At 36.9% G+C, this 16,455-nt stretch overlaps 1 protein-coding gene across 1 annotated transcript in view; it reads left to right on the forward strand.

Moving 5' to 3' along the window:
- USH2A (usherin) overlaps positions 1 to 16,455 on the forward strand; it is a 990,439-nt gene that overhangs the window by 240,060 nt on the left and 733,924 nt on the right. The window lies entirely within an intron of this gene.

Genomic DNA, 16,455 nt, shown 5'->3' on the forward strand with positions numbered 1-16,455 from the left:
TATAAGCATATATTCTCATACATATATGTAGATTTATGTGTGTATATATACCTATATACATTATATTTATCTGATCTATCCATCTATCTATCTATCTAGGATAGACCATAGTGGTACTGTAATTTCAATAGTCCATGGAACTTTTGGGTGATAAAACTCTAGCAATGCAAGTCAGGACTTTTCTCTGCAATTTATATTCTTAGAGGGTTGCCTACAATACTGAGAGGTGACTTGCTCAGGATTTCAAAGCCAGTTTGTGTCAGAAGCAGGATTTTAACCCAAGTCTTCTTGAATCTGAGCCTGGGTCACTAGAAAATAAATAGGATAAGAACCTGAATAACTAGAAAAATGAAGGCACTCTTGACAGAAAAAGAGAAGTTCAGAAAAGGGATGGGTTTTGTGGGAAAATACAGTTATCCCTTCCATATCCATGACATTCCCCATTATGGTTTCAATATATTGTGGATCAGCATAAGAAATTAAATGAGAATTTTGGGGGAGCTTTGTGGAAGCCACAGATGATACATGAAAGCCAGCAGATGACACAGAGAAAGTTCAAAACTAAAATGTATAAAAGGCATATGTAGTGTTGTATAATATCAGCATATTTTATCTTTTAATATCATAGTAATTCAGACTTCTTCTCCAATATGAAGGGAGGGTCAAAAATTTTATGTGGATTTTCCAGATCACAGGAATCCTGTACCTGTAACCCCCACAATGTGGAAAGGATAACCATAATGAATTCCATTCTGGATATGTTGAGGGGATATCCAGGTTAAAATGTTTAGCAGGCAATTGATGTTAGACCAAAGGTCAGAAGAGTTACTAGGGCTGGATATATAGATCTAGAAGTCAGAAGCATATAAATGATAATTAAACCCATGGAACTAACAACGTCACTAAGAGAGTGTAGATAGTGAAGATAAGAGGGCTCAGGAGAGAGCCTTATGGGACACTCACAGGGAATGGGATATGTATAATGATCCAGCAAATGATGTGAATAAGAAAGTCAGGCATATGGGAAGATGATGAAGAGAGCAGTGTCCTAAAGATAAAAAAAGGAACAAGTATCCAGGTGTAGACAGCAGTCACCAAGGTCAGATGCTGTGAGAGAACCAGAAGGATGAGAATTGAGAAAAGATCACAGATTTGGCAATTAAGAACAGTACAATTTACCCTACTGTTATTTTATTACCCTTTCATAATTGGGTAACTTCTTATTTCTTTGGTTAGTCTATAAAATAATACCAAATTTGTAAAATTCCTAAAAATCTTATATGATTTATCAAAGACATATACTGTTCATATGAAAAGATTTTATTCATTTATTCAAGGATGGATTAAAAACTAGCTTAATTTGCATAGGGTAGTAAGAAGATTTTACTTCTGATTAGGTATCTTACTAACTTGAGTTAATTGAAGTTCAGTAAATTTCCAAGTCACAAAATTTCTTAGTTGGCAATCTAATGAGGCTTAGTCTCCTAGTGCTATTTGAAAAAATGCCCAGATGTGGAAAGGGTAAGAGATGCTTAGATGAATAGTAGAGATTGTGCAAAAAATTTATGTAGATACAAAAATATTCCTTAGATCTCCCTTCTAAATGGCATCCTATCATTAATGGGCCCAGTGCTACAAGGGAGGAAAATGAACCAAAAATTAACTCTAAAAAATTAAGGGTTGATTTAGTTGAGGTAATATTTTTTTATTTAGACAATTTTGTTTTCACCAAATAGGCAGTCTGTCACAGCAATCTGTAAGTCCTCTCTAAGTGAGAGAATATCTAATAATATATAATTATATTATATTATATATTTTATATGTATTTATGATTATAATAATTTATGATTTATATATATAATCTATAATATATAAATTTATAATTATAATATAAATATATTGTAAATAAATATATATTTGTATATTAAATGTATATTAATATGCATATCTATTTTCCCCTGATTCTTCTCTGCTATTGAATTCTTAATCATTTGAATGTGTCTTCATCTTAGTTCATTACCTCATGGTGGTGTTATTGACCTTGAGTTTTCGAGGGTCAGGTTTGAAGAGGACAAGCTCTGGTTGACTCTACCAAGCTAAAAACAAAACAAAACAAAAAAACTTTTGAGTTTGTCACTTTTGTAGGACTAGCTCATCTAATTACAAAGAAGTTCATCACCAGTAGAACAGTCACTTGGTCATATGAACTATGTGGTTATGGAACCTTATGGAACAAAGAAAAATACAAAATGGCATTCAGTCCTATGGGATCTTTTCCTGCTTTTGTGTTGATAGTTGCCTTGGAGAAGGGACAGGATTAGAGGGTGGTAAAAAATCACACAGTTTAAAAAGAAATTATTGATATATTTTATTTTTATGTCCCTTGCATTTCCCGGTCTATCTCTCCTCCTTTTATAAGAGAAGAATCCTCCATTACAAAGAATTTTTAAAAAGGAAAAAAAAAAAACCAACCTCACAGTTAATCAAATTTGACCCATGCAAATTGAATGGTTTTCTTCTTATTCTATCTTTGTGAAATCTGTGCAAAGGCTTTTCAGTTCATAAAAGTGAAATGATCAGTTCTATCTTTTGTGATCATCTCTATCATTTGTTTCATTCAGAGTTCAGCTCCTAGTGATAGTTTTGAAATGTATTCATTCTGGTTCTCTCTCTCTCTCTCTCTCTCTCTCTCTCTCTCTCTCTCTCTCTCTCTCTCTCTCTCTCTCTCTCTCTCTTTCTCTCGTACTTAGTACATGGTAACAATTATTAAATACTTAACCTCTAATTTTCAGGTCACATATCCATTTTCAGCTTATTGGGATATATGTTATAAGATGATTGTCTAAACCTCATTTCTGCCCTTCTGCACTCCAGTTTTCCCAGCAGTTTGGGGCAAATTAATAGTTATTTCATGTTCTTAGATTTATTGAAGGTTAAGTACATAGGAGAGGAGAAATATCATGTAGTAAGTGGAAAGTTGAATGCAGATTCAGGAAAATCTTTGTTCAGATCCCTTCCATTACTCATACTGGCTCTGTGACTCTTGGCAAAAGCATTTAACCTCTCTGTGTTTAAGGAACTCTGTTTCTATAAACTGTATAACAAATGCTATTCTCCATTGACAAGAGTTTCATCACTGAAGAGTTCTCTACACCAATGAAATCAAAGGATACATACATATATACACATACATGTGTGTCTTATTTATAGACACACATGTACGTACATATGTGTATATGCACACATATACATGTATACACACATATATAGACAACTGAGTGGCACTGTGGATAGAGCACTAGAGTTGGAATCCGATAGACTTCCTGAGTTCAAATCTGACCTCAAACATTTCCTAGTTGTGTGACCCTGGACAAATTACTTAATCCTGTTTGCTTCCATTTCCCATTATCTATAAAATGAGCTGGACAAGGAAGAGGCAAACTGTTTTAATATCTTTGCTAAGAAACCCCAAATGGAGTCTGAGAGAGACTGCTAGATATGAGCAGTGACTTTATTGAAATATAGAAGTTAGTATCATGCAAAGAGATGTTTTTATTTACTAAAGAGTATATCTTCTTGATTCTTAATGAGAAGAAGCAATACCTGGACTTCCTAATAATTTAAGTTTTCCTAATCTAGGATTTGAGTAACTTGTCCATGAAATGGTTTTTTGAGAGAGGAATAAGATAATTGAAAACCCTTCCCTTAAATGATTATCTTAGTAGGAAGCAAGATAATTGAAAGAACTCATTGAAATAATTATCTTAGCTTAGGGAAAAAACCCTGAAACTTCAACATGTCAAAAGTCAAAGTGGTAAATACTTGCTACAGAGATTTACATATCAGGTCTTCATGGCTTATGAGATGGGTCAGTAGGCAAATTCAGGGGGTTGGAAAAAGTCATCCCTTGATGTCCATCTTTTTTCAGATTGTGCATTTTTCTACTGCTATCCTTCACACTGCTTTCCCTGCATAATTTCTCATTTATAATATGGTACAGCCTGCTCATGCCTATCATGTACCGCTCCACTGCCCTTTGCATGATCCTCAGCTTCATCTTTTGTGAAACTGTGGTACTGCAAGGCTTGTAGCCATGCAACAAACTGAAAGAATATCTGCCGTGCAAAAGATGGGTCCTTGTTTCAAGGAGAAGATTGGGGTCCTTAAAAGAACTGTGCAATTTCTTAAAAGCAATCTATCCCCCTTTCTCTCTCCTATTCAGTTCTGGGCCCAAATGATTGTTCATTTGCTGTGTCTATATAAGTTCTATGCACTCATGAACACCCATGAAACAAAGGAAGTTTAACCAATTTAAATCAGTTACTTCAAAGAGGAGCTCCAAAGAACTCAGCAACTATCTTTTGGCAGCAAATATTTGATCAGAGGGAGTTAGGTAGTGGATATGGAGTCAGCATGCCTGATTTAAAACTTGGCTTCAGATACTTACTGGCTATATGATCCTAGGTATGTCATTTAACCTTTGTTCTTTCACTTGTAAAATGAAGGTAATAAGAACCTAGGGTTGTTGGAATTAGAGAATGAGATGTTATTTACAAAACACATTGTCAATCCTAAATGCTAGATATTAGATGGATAAATGTTAGGTATTTTTATGATTGATAAAACAAAGCAAGATGGCAACAAAGAGCACATTGATTTAGAAAACAAATGTTTACTCAGTCTTATAGAGGAGGATAATGATGATGATGGAAGATTCTGAAGAGTATCACCCCGTATAAGAGCCAGAAATCATTTAAAAAATGTAGCTGTTTGCCACTTGGATATGTAAAGATGGAACTAATTCAATGAGCAGGCAAAGTTCAGAGGAGATTTGCACAGCTTTCTGTAACAAACTCTTTTCTCCATTAGTGAGAATGCAGTTGCCACTTTTGGACTTAGAGTTCTCCATGTCCTGCATGAGCAAGGAGAAATGCCACTTATTAGAAAGAGATTGGAATAGAAATTGTATAATCCAAGAAAACACAGAGGGGAACTAAACTGGGGTAAATAGTTTTTCAGGCACTGAAGAAAAAAACTTCAAAAGAACAGAATATGAAAATTATTAGGAAAATGATGAAATGGATAGCTAGCACTTATGTAGCAATTTAAGGTTTGCAGAGTTTTGCTTTACTGGTACCTCATTTGATCTTCACAATTACCCTGGGAAGTAGATGCCATATTTATTTATTTTTACAAATGAGAGAACTGAAATTAAGTAGTGAAGTGACTTGCGCAGAGTCTCACAGCTAGTAAGTGTCTAAGACAGGATTGGAACTCAGGTCTTCCTGACTCCAGATCTAGCACTTTATCCAGTGTCATCTAAATACTACAGATCTCATTACCATAAAAAGGTGACAAAAAATTCAATAATTACCATTCCATCTTCCTGCGTTTTTAGGCAATCAAGAAACATGTATTAAACAGTTACTATGTGTAAGTACTGGACATTGGGGATATATTCCTCCAAAATCTTTGTGGGCATCCTTGGCACAGTGTATAAGAAAATACAGGATGGTAAAAGAAAATGTGTTCTGCAGCATACCACATCTTGATATCAAACAATTGACTGAAAGTTGAAGGAAACAGAAAATCTTGATGTCATGATTGTTTGTTGACTATGAAAAATAGGATTTGATTCAATGAAATAAAATGCTACCTTTAAAGGTCTCATTCAATTATAATAATAACTAGTCCATGTATCTCTTTAAGGTTTGCAGGGTGCTTTATAATATCCCAATTATTCCTTAAAATAGAACAATCCTGGGAGAGAGGTGCTGTTATTATCCTTACTTTAGAGTTGAGAAAACTGAGGCACACAGAAGTTGTGATTTGCCCAGAATCCCATCACTGGTGTCTAAAGCTCGATTCAAACTCAAGTCTTCCTGACGTGAAGTCCAGAGCTTTTTCTACTGCACCAGTGTGAAGACAATCGCTCATGGCAGCACACCTGAGCACTGCTGCTGTGAATGAGTTCAAGGGTCTGATCGCATAGTATAATGAACTCTTCATTTATTCAACAAGTTAGACACTTTTCAATAAAGTAAAGCATAACATTCGTAGCAATGTCCTTAAATAAAACACACCATCTAACATATATATATATGTAATCTCATAACACTCAGTATGTCATATAGCACAGAGCATATATTATTGCATCCCCAAAGTCAGGAGGTGGTCTTCCCTAGCATAATGCACCCTTAAGGAGTAGCAGAAAATACCACACCATCCACCCCTAAGTCACTGTAACAACAGTCTTCTTTATTGATACACAGTATCCAAATAAAGTCCTCTCTCATCTTGACTTGAGGCTGACTTCCAAACCCCACAGCTCCTCCTCCATGGACTCCTACTCCATGGACCAACAACTCCCACCTTTTGCCTGGGTTCACTCTACACAGGCAGCTCTCTGTTCCTGCTCCTTGTCCACTCCAAACTCTTCCTGCTTTCATCTGATGCAGGCTCCAGGGGCTCTGGCCTACAGCTTCTGTATCTAGGAAAACAAGACTTAACAGGGCTATAACAATATTTATATACATTAGCAGTACCATCATCTCAATTCATTCATAAAGACCAATAGATGACTTCTGTCTGAGAAATCAACACAGATCAACAGAACACCAATATCACAAACATTCTTTCTGTTAGACCTCCCTGCAAGTAAGTTCCCCTATTTGGCTCATAATCACTTCTCTCTCTCTCCTCTGCTTCTGTTTCTTCTCTCTCAGTTCTCCTTCTGACTGCTCTCTCTCTCTCTCTCTCTCTCTCTCTCTCTCTCTCTCTCTCTCTCTCTCTCTCTCTCTCTCTCTCTCTTCCTCTCTCTCTCTGTCTCTGTCTCTGTCTCTGTCTCTCTCTGTCTCTCTGTCTGTCTGTCTCTCTCTCTCTCTCCTATATATATATAGTTTCTAATCAAAGAGTCTTGATTGATTCAATCAAAGGCACTTAGTTGGCTAAAACTCAAACATCAAAGGATCCTACTTTGCTTACTGTTACAACCACCTAGCTGGGTATCACTCAGGCATATGTTAAAATCAAAGAAGGTTCCTTGAAAGATGAAATCACAAAGATAACACGCCTAAAACAGAACTCGTTATCATTACCCCCTAAATTCACTCCTCTTTTAAACTTCCAATTTCTGTTGAGGACCTCACCATCTTTCCAGTGATTCAGGTACTCTCCTTAGTGGCTAAAGTTCATAATTTTTACTTCCACATCTCTTGTGTGCATTTTCTTCTCTCCACTCAGACAGTCAGAGCCTTAGTTCAAGCCCCCTCCTCTCTCACTTGAACTATTTGGGGTATACTGTATAAACTCTTCACTTTGATATTTAAAGCCTTTTACCATGTAGCTCCAGTTGACATTTTTAGCTTTATTATATATTATTCTACTTCATGTGAGCTGTGGTCCACCTAAACTGGTCCTCTGATCCTCCTACATGGTGGCCCATCTTCCTGTCCCTATGTCTTTGCACTGGCCATTTCTAATGTGAGGAATACATTCCTTCCTCTTGGTTTCCATCAAGACTCAGCTCAAGCCTCACTGTCTATGTGAAGGCTTTTCTGCCTCCCCCAGATGGTTTGTTCCCTCAGTTTGATTGTAAGTTCCTCAAGGGCAGGGACTGTTTCACTTTTATTTTTGTTTGCCCAGCATGGAGCAAGGGTTGGAATGTAGTAGGTATTTAATGAATGCTTGTTGCTTGATTGATTTGGTGATCTGCTCATTACTAATATCAAACAAGATATAAAAAGAGAGACATATGCTCTCCAAAGGTGGTTGGCACCATTGCATAGGATGTGAAGTTTAGAGTCCAAATGGAAGAGGAATTTCCTATAGACAGTGGTGTCCTTCAGATATTCCATCTGTGGATAACATTGTGCTTGTGGCATCAGTATCCAGAATGTTGTAAAACATTCTAAATAAGAATCATAATGACATAAAAGATTTTGACCTACCTTTTCATATAAGAAAAAAAGAATGAAGAATAATTATTGTTCTGACTATGGTATATAATTGGATGGAAAATATATCAATCAGTCTCTTGATTAGCAAGTATTTATTAAACACTTACTCTATGTTAGGCACTGTGCTAAATGATGGAGACACAGAGAAAAAGAAAACAAGTCCTGCCCTAAAGGGGCTAACATTCCAATGTGTGAGACCACATGTACATAAATATACATATATCGTAGATACATACAGAGCAGATAGAAGATAACCTTAGAGGGATGGCAGTAGCAGATGTAGAACCAGGAAAAGTCTCCTGTTATAGTTGCAATTTGACCTAAGTCTTAAAGGAAGCTGGGAATTCTAAGAGGTAGAGATGAGGAGGAGATCATTGCTCTCCAGTCTTATGCCATGTAGAAATCCAACTTGGTCGTTCAGTGGATAGAGTGCTAGACCTGGAGCCAGGAAAGCCTGAATTAAAATCCAGCCTCATGCACTTCCAAGCTGTGTGACCATGAGCAAGTCACTTAACCTCTCTATTAACCTTAACCTGCATGTGAGTAGCACATAGTAGACATTTAATAAATGCTTATTTCTTCCCTCCCTCCCTTTTTTCTTCTCTCCTTCCTTCCTTCCTTCCTTCTTTCCTTCCTTCCTTCCTTCCTTCCTTCCTTCCTTCCTTCCTTCCTTCCTTCCTTCCTTCCTTCCTTCCTTCCTTCCTTCCCTCCCAATGTATACAGCTAGGTCATGCATCCATATATCCTGGAGAGATATTGCTCCTGGACAATGAGCCAGCTCCAGAATTGAACAGCGATTAGAGAATGGGATGGGATTATCCTTGCAAAATTGTTTAGTGTTTACAATAACACTAGGCCTCTCTTCGAAACAAAAGCCCATGCTTTTGGTAGTAGTATTTTCTTGTTGATGTTGTGTGGTTAAGAGTAATGTAATGCCCTTCTCTCTGGCTACCTCCTCTGCAACCTCCTTGAGACCATGTCCCTACCCACATTAGAGACCATGTTCTTTCATGGAACATAGGAAAACCCCAGCCAAATAGCACTACACTGCTTTTGCTCTGAATACCTACACTACAGCTTCATTGCCAAACCTTGGCCACTCCAGTTGATACCATGTTTCCTGTGGCATCATCCTTCTGTTTAGTGACTGTCTCTCTCAGAACACCATTTCAGGAAACCCTTATCTCCCTCCTCCCTGGCTATCTACTCCAAAATCTTTCTGGTTATCTTTCCCTTCCCCCATTTTCCCCAAATTCTGTAATCATCAACCAACATCAAATAAATGCTAATACTGTTCCTTTGTGGGATGTGTCAACTGACTCCCACATATGACTCCCATACCATACCTATAACGTTCTGGATCAAAGATTCTCTTCTAGATTATCATGTTTTGCCTATTAGAATGTAAGTTCTTTGATGCCAAGGACTATCTTTGTTTTTAAAATTTGTTTCTATCATACCTGCTATATAGTAAGTGTTTTTCTATGAATTCATTCATGTTAAAGTTACTGGCCATCCAAAGGGCCGTGTATATGGTATACATGATGAGGCTGTAACATATTACCAAGAAAGAATTGTATAGGAGAAGTTGCCTAAAGGTTGTCATTGAAAGATGGATAACTGGAAAAATGACTCAGTCATTTAGAGACTGAGAAATAACTAGTGCTCAGTTGGTGTCCACACAAAGTCAAGATTGAGAGATGCCCTCCCTGTGGAGGAGGTAATGGTAACACATCAGCCAGCAAGCACTTACTAAGCGCCTATTTTGCATCAGGCACTATCTTAGGTATTGATATTGGTCAATTTTTTCAGTTCTGTCTGACTCTTTTGACTTCATTTGGAGTTTTATTGGCAACGATACTGGAGTGTTTTGCATTTCTTTCTCCAGCTTATTTTACATATAAGTAAACTGAGGCAAACAGGGTTGAAGGACTTGCCTAGGGTTACACAGCTAGTAAGTATCTGAAGCAAAATCTGAACTCAGAAATACAAGTCTTCTTGACTTTAGGCCCAGCACTTCTCTGCTATACCATCTAGCTGACCAGTTAGGTATGTTAGATGCTGTTGTTTGTCCTTTGTTCTGGAGGAGGACTGATGGCATCAGGAAAATGATGTCATGATTTGCAAGTGAATTGATTTTAAGTGAGGCAGGGCTATGAAAGTCACCAGCCTCACTCTTTCCTCTGAAGCAATCTGGGTCCAGTAGCAAGACATAGATCAGGATGACAGGAGATGGTCCCTGTTAGGTAGTGGACTACAAAGGGAAGAGTAAAGTCCTGGTACCTGCTCTTAGGAAACTAACATTCTATTGATAGGATAAGATAAAACCACAGATAAATAAATGTATGATACTTTAAAAAAAAAAAAAGTAATTTTTTTGTAAGGGGAGGCTAAAACAAGCTGGAGGAATTATAAAAAAAGAAATCTTCTTGAAGGAAGCAGTCCTTGAATTAAAGATACCTAAAGTTTCCAAGAACCAGAGGTGAGGAGGGAAAGCTTCTGAGAAGGTGGAGAAGAGAAGTACTTGATGGTCTTCAATCTGCACTATTAGGGAGGCTACCAGGGTAGATGACATGATTTTAGATTCCCTCAATTTACATAAGCATATATAATAACATTTTTTTTGGGGGGTCAGAATTGATCTAAAATATGCAGAGGAAATGTTATCATAGGTTTAACTTTCAGAAGCTGAGTATTCTAAGAGCACAAAGTTGCTAAGTAACCTCTGGAGGAAATAGAGCTTGATTCTCTTGACTTCACTGATTGTCACTGACCATTCTCAAAACACCCTTCCAAACTCACATTCAAGTATTCTTTCCTCACATTTTTACTCCCTGATCATCAATATATCATTTACTCTGATAATATCTTTAATTTTTTTCATGGAACTTTTTCTCTTTCTTAGTTGAGGTCAGTTTAGGCAAGAGTGGAGCATCTCTATGCCCAAATACCAAATGTTTCTCACCTTCATTGAACCAGCACTTGCACAGCATTCTCACCTGGATGCTTCAGTGGTACCATACATGCAGAATAACATACTTCTTTCCACTAAAACCTTTTCCTGGTCTAAATTTCATGTGTGTGTGTGTATGTGTGTTGCCTGTACTTATTGAAAGAACATGAAATTTTGCTTAGAATCTGTTGTCCTCTGAATCTCAAATGAAGTACCTTTTTTTAATTCTTTCATAACTGATATCAAGATGAACTATATGTTCATTTTCAAGGCAAAGAATGAATTCATTTATCAACTCATAGAAACATTAGGAAGGAAAAATAACTTTGGTGGCTGTGATTTAGTTTATCATACCATATATGAAAATTTCAAACTCTGAGTCAAGTGAAGCAAAAAATACAAGTTTACATCCCTTGGTCACTTGCCATAGTCTGCATTCATTCAGTTTCCCTTCTGCCTGCTTTCTTTCTTTTTTGGACAAAATATTTTACAAGATTTTTTTTCAGTGTCTGGATGAAAAATGTAAATGTATTGATATTTTAGATCTAGCCAATGAAAATAGCTACCATTCTGTATGACTAAAAGCTATAGTGTGGGGAAGCCACATACAGGGATTTGTATCATCATCAGCCTTCCAGCTCTTGCTTCTGCCTGTCATTGGAGCAGGAGAGGTAGAATTAACTTGAAGGACGTAGTCATCGTGAGAATGTAATTTGGTAGTAGCTTCAAATATTAGAAGTATCATTGAGCCTGTTAAGAGTGTCAAAGTAAGAGAGCATATAACTTCCTTCTCAAATCTCAGTATGAAATATGGAAAGAAAGACTTGTAAAGGCCTATCTTGATAAGTGTAGTTAGCAAGTGAGTAAATGTTATAACTGTCTCCTATTTGTCCTTTTCTACTAAAAAAAGAATTAAAACTATGATTGGCATTGATGGCACTTTTACTAGTGCATTGTATTGCCATTCTTTTTCTTTTGATGGCAATTACAGGGTTTAAAAGCTAATTCGTGGAAGACAATCTTCCAGGGGCAGCTGCATCTGTCCTCTTGGCAGACTCCTTAAGCAGTGGTATTGGAAGCTTTGGAGTTACCTCTGGGTTTACTGCAGTAATGATGCTGATGGGCTGTTGTAGGTTCCTTGATGTCATTTTCTCTTTGATTACCCTTTTAATCTAGGTAATTTGTGCATTTTCCCCCTTTGTGAATGAGGTCCAGAGTAAACCCTTTTTGAGAGAGGTTCCTTTTTGAGTTCCATTCATATAGTCACAATGTGTCATTTCCTCTGCTTGTCATAAATCGGTCTTTCTGAGAAATATGTGCCACAGGCTTAAAACTACCCATATCCCATTAACCAGGTAATTAGTGGTGCATTAAGTTTTCTTTCTGAAGCCAAAGTAAAATGCAGAGGCTGTTTGCTGCTGGGTTGAAAACATACATTGTTTTGCATGCATGTACATAAGTCTTTTCATTGTGAATAGGACCCAGAGTGATTAAACAAGCACTCTTAATATGTTAATTTATAATTTTAATTACAACAATCTTGTATATATAGTCATTAGTGAATACTAATATAAATATTTTTCTACCTTTTTATTCATAATGCATAAACCAATCATCCAGTTACTTCTCGGCAGTTGCCTGTTTTCGTTTCATAATACAATCTTTGTTCTTAGTTATGAATGCATTTTGTTCATTCCTATCTTGAATAATCCCTCATTAAGCTAGTCACTTTCTGCTCCATGTTAAAAAGGAAAAATTATCATGCAAATGTGGCATGCCATATTAAAAAGCACATTACCAAACATTTTTGTTGCTGTCCTTCAATTAGTTTCCCTTCTTTGAATTTAATTCCATTTGTTGTTAAACTAGTGACTTGATGTATGGACTCATGAATCTGAGGCTGCTGCCAAGAATGTGGGGGAAAAAGCATCAAAGCCTGTTCGGAAAGCTGCAGAGGCAAGCTGAAATGAATTTGCTTCACCTTTGACAAGAACACTTGAACAGCCCTGGAATCCTCTGATGATTCGGCTTGGCTAATTATGCAATTATTTATTTCAAGAATAAAGGCACTGTTTTACAATTTAGGGAAATGTATCTGAGAAGCATATAGAAATGTATCTGAGAAACATATAGAGAAGCAAATCTGAGATATTTAGTAATGATGGGTGACAAGAAACTGACGAGATGAACAGTATGTTCTCAAACTTGGTGCACCGAGGGTTCTCAGGAAAGTGTTCTCCGTTCTCTCAGTGAGATCGTTCAATGCTCCAAAGTTATTTGTTTGGTTCTCAGGACATTTCTGAAAGTGGATAACATTATTCGTTAGTCAACCCGTTGAATTTCCATGGTCTTTAAGCTCTGTTTAAGTTGTATTTCTCTTGATTAAAAGCTTTTGGTTCAAAGCGATACTTTTTAATTGCCTAATGATATAAGTCAGTTCTTAGGAAAGAACCGCACATTTAGGAGTTCATTTGCAATATAACTGAAAAATTCATTGCATGGCAGTAAAACAATTTACTGTTAATTACAAGGAGAAGAATTTGCTGTAGCATGCTCCCAGATTGCCATGAATCATGCAGCACTCCTAGAGATTTATAACAGATGTGTAAGTGGGATGAATTAGCAGGGTTTAATAACAGAGACACAAATCATGCAGACTTCAAGGAGCTTTAATTGATATACTAGAATGTGACGGGCATGAATCACTCAGCCATTCAACAGCACTGTAACATATGGTCAGCTCAATATGCTGCATCTTAAATCGGTTGGTGAGTCGTTGGTTGGCCCATATGGTGGTGGCAATATATTTTTCACGATTTTAAAAAAAAAATCTATTTTAAAAAAAGAAATATGATTATAACGAGTGCTTGTTATTTTATAGTCACCCAAAAGATAGGCAGTGTTTTTTTTTGTTCGTTTGTTTTGGGTTTTTTTTGGTGAGGATTTGAAAAAGACATTTACCTCAAAGAAATTGTAGCTATTGGGTTTATAACCACATCATTGGAGGCGTAAGCACAGAAGTGACTGTACCAATCGGTGACCCAGCACACTTGAGGCCATGGAGAATTGTAGAGGACAACACAGCTGACAGTAGGGTAGTCTGGGAAATCTCATTGGCCTGGTGGAGGAGCATGAATAAAAACTATGGCACCAGTGTCAAGAGAAGCAGAGGAATGCCCATATTTGCCTGCCAATGTAAAGACAAATCCTTGAGAGGGAAAGTATATGTGTCTATACTTTTACAGTTTGTTTCTTTAAGGGAAGGAGTGAGTGTTCATACCTTATACTAACCTCTTCAGAAGGATATTTGTCAACAGGATACTGATAAAACATTGGATCAGAATAGCAGGATTCCCCTATAAATACTGAAGAATTATCCTTTCAGGAGATGGAACAGGTAGCTTGGTAAAGGTTTGTAACCTGTACTGTAAACATGTTTTTATTGGAACTAGAATCTGGCAGCTTTCTGAAAAGCTTTCGTAACATTAGTAAACCTGACAGACTTGAGAAAAGAGTATTGCAGCCTTAGAACTGTAGCTGCCAGAATTTAATGTCAACAATTAAAATTTATTTTGATCCTTACCTAGTGTTTATTACTGTTTGTATACACAACAGACCTTACTAATACAGAGATGCACTATTAGATGGAATTACCATCTGTTCAGAGTGAAATGCTGGCATCTGTCTTTGATTCTAAAACTAAAATGATATTATTTCAAACAAAACAAAATTAACCGCTTTTTATTCACCAACTTCAATGGGGTGTTATGTGTGTGAGCATGTGTGTGTGCGTGTGTGTGTGCGTGTGTGTGTGTGGCCACCCAAGAAAAAGACTTGTTTGCAAAGTGTTTTAATGACCTTTGTCACCATGTCTGCATTTAGATATATGATTTTAACGGAAGTTATATGAGCCATCTGTCTTTATTGGTCTTTTTGGTGTCCTCTTTCACACAATACTATACAGCCATCATAGGCTTTTAAATACTGTTTTAGTTTTATGATACATTAAATATGTATTATATAGCAATTCGTTAAAATAACATAATTAAAATATACAAAATATGACTTTGAGTTTGTGAAGCTACGGTATGGAAATTATTTTGACAGATGTATCTTTACCAAACGTGACTAAAAACAATGAAATAGATAAAAATTATAGTCGATTCGTTTTAACAAAGTTGCTACAGGTGCTACAGTGACACCTTTAGGAAAATATATACCATATCTTTTATGCCTGGATATTTTTAATTTCCCTATACACTAAGGCATATGTTAGAGATTTATGTACAGTCTCCTCTCTCTCTCTCTCTCTCTCTCTCTCTCTTCTCTTTCTCTCCTCCCTCCCCCCTTCTCTCTTACTCTCTCTTCTCCCTTGCCTTTCCTCATGTTCCCCTCCTTTCTCTTTTTCCTCCTTCTTCCTTTCTTTTTCCTCCTTTCCCTTTCTCCCTCCCTCCATCCTTTCTTTCTGTCTTTCTTTCTGTCTTTCTTTCTTTCTTTCTTTGTCTGTCTTTCTTCCTTTCTTTCTTTCTTCTTTCTTTCTTTCTTCCTCTTCTTCTTCCTTCCTTCCTTCCTTCCTTCCTTCCTTCCTTCCTTCCTTCCTTCCTTCCTTCCTTCCTTCCTTCCTTCCTTCCTTCCTTTCTTTCTTTCTTTCTTTCTTTCTTTCTTTCTTTCTTTCTTTCTTTCTTTCTTTTTTCCTTCCTTCCTTCCTTCCTTCCCTTCCTTCCTTCCTTCCTTCCTTCCTTCCTTCCTTCCTTTCTTCCTTCCCTCCTTCCTTTCTCTCTCTCTTCCTTCCTTTCTTCCTTCCTTCCTTCTCCTTCGGTGTCTCTGTCTCGATCTTGATCTCTTTTTCTCTGTCTATCTCAGCCTCTGTGTGTCTCTCATTTGTCACAATCTAAATATCCTATTGAAGATAGTCTCCAGGTTTTTTAAAAGAGAATTGTGGTGAATCAAAGACACCAGCAGATGCAATACTAATGTTTGATCAAAGATGCTACTTTCTGAAAAGCAAAGGCTCCTGTTCCATATATCACAAAATAATAAATTGTGTCATGCCAATGTTTAATGCGTGTACACAGTGCATTAACTGTAACTGTAGTACATTTATTTGTGCTGGAGGAGACTTGAAAATGATTAAAAAATCAATACTTCGCTGTCAGAGAAGCATGTGTTACGATGCATTTAAGTAGTTAATTGCATAAGCCCCATAAAAGCTTCAAGTTTGGGTAGCAGGGATGCCATAATTATAGTCCAAGCAGCTACTATTTATTAATGGTGGACTTTAAGGGAACACTGGTTATTGTCTTCACCACTGGCTCTATGTACTGTAAGGAAATAATAGGCCCTCTACTCTTTCATCTGTGTAGAGAGAATGCCTGTGACCCAGCGATTAATGAGAACCAAGGCAATTCCTTGTTGGCAGTAGTATAGGCACCAATGGGCAATGTTATTTTGATAGGTATCCTTGCTGTCAAGGGGAAATCTAGAGGATCTTCTGAAATTTACCAGATTTTCCCTTTTGGAGGAACTAACTTTAGTGCAGCTGCC

The sequence above is a fragment of the Notamacropus eugenii genome, chromosome 2, assembly GCF_028372415.1.
Source record: "Notamacropus eugenii isolate mMacEug1 chromosome 2, mMacEug1.pri_v2, whole genome shotgun sequence".
Classification (NCBI taxonomy): domain Eukaryota; kingdom Metazoa; phylum Chordata; class Mammalia; order Diprotodontia; family Macropodidae; genus Notamacropus; species Notamacropus eugenii.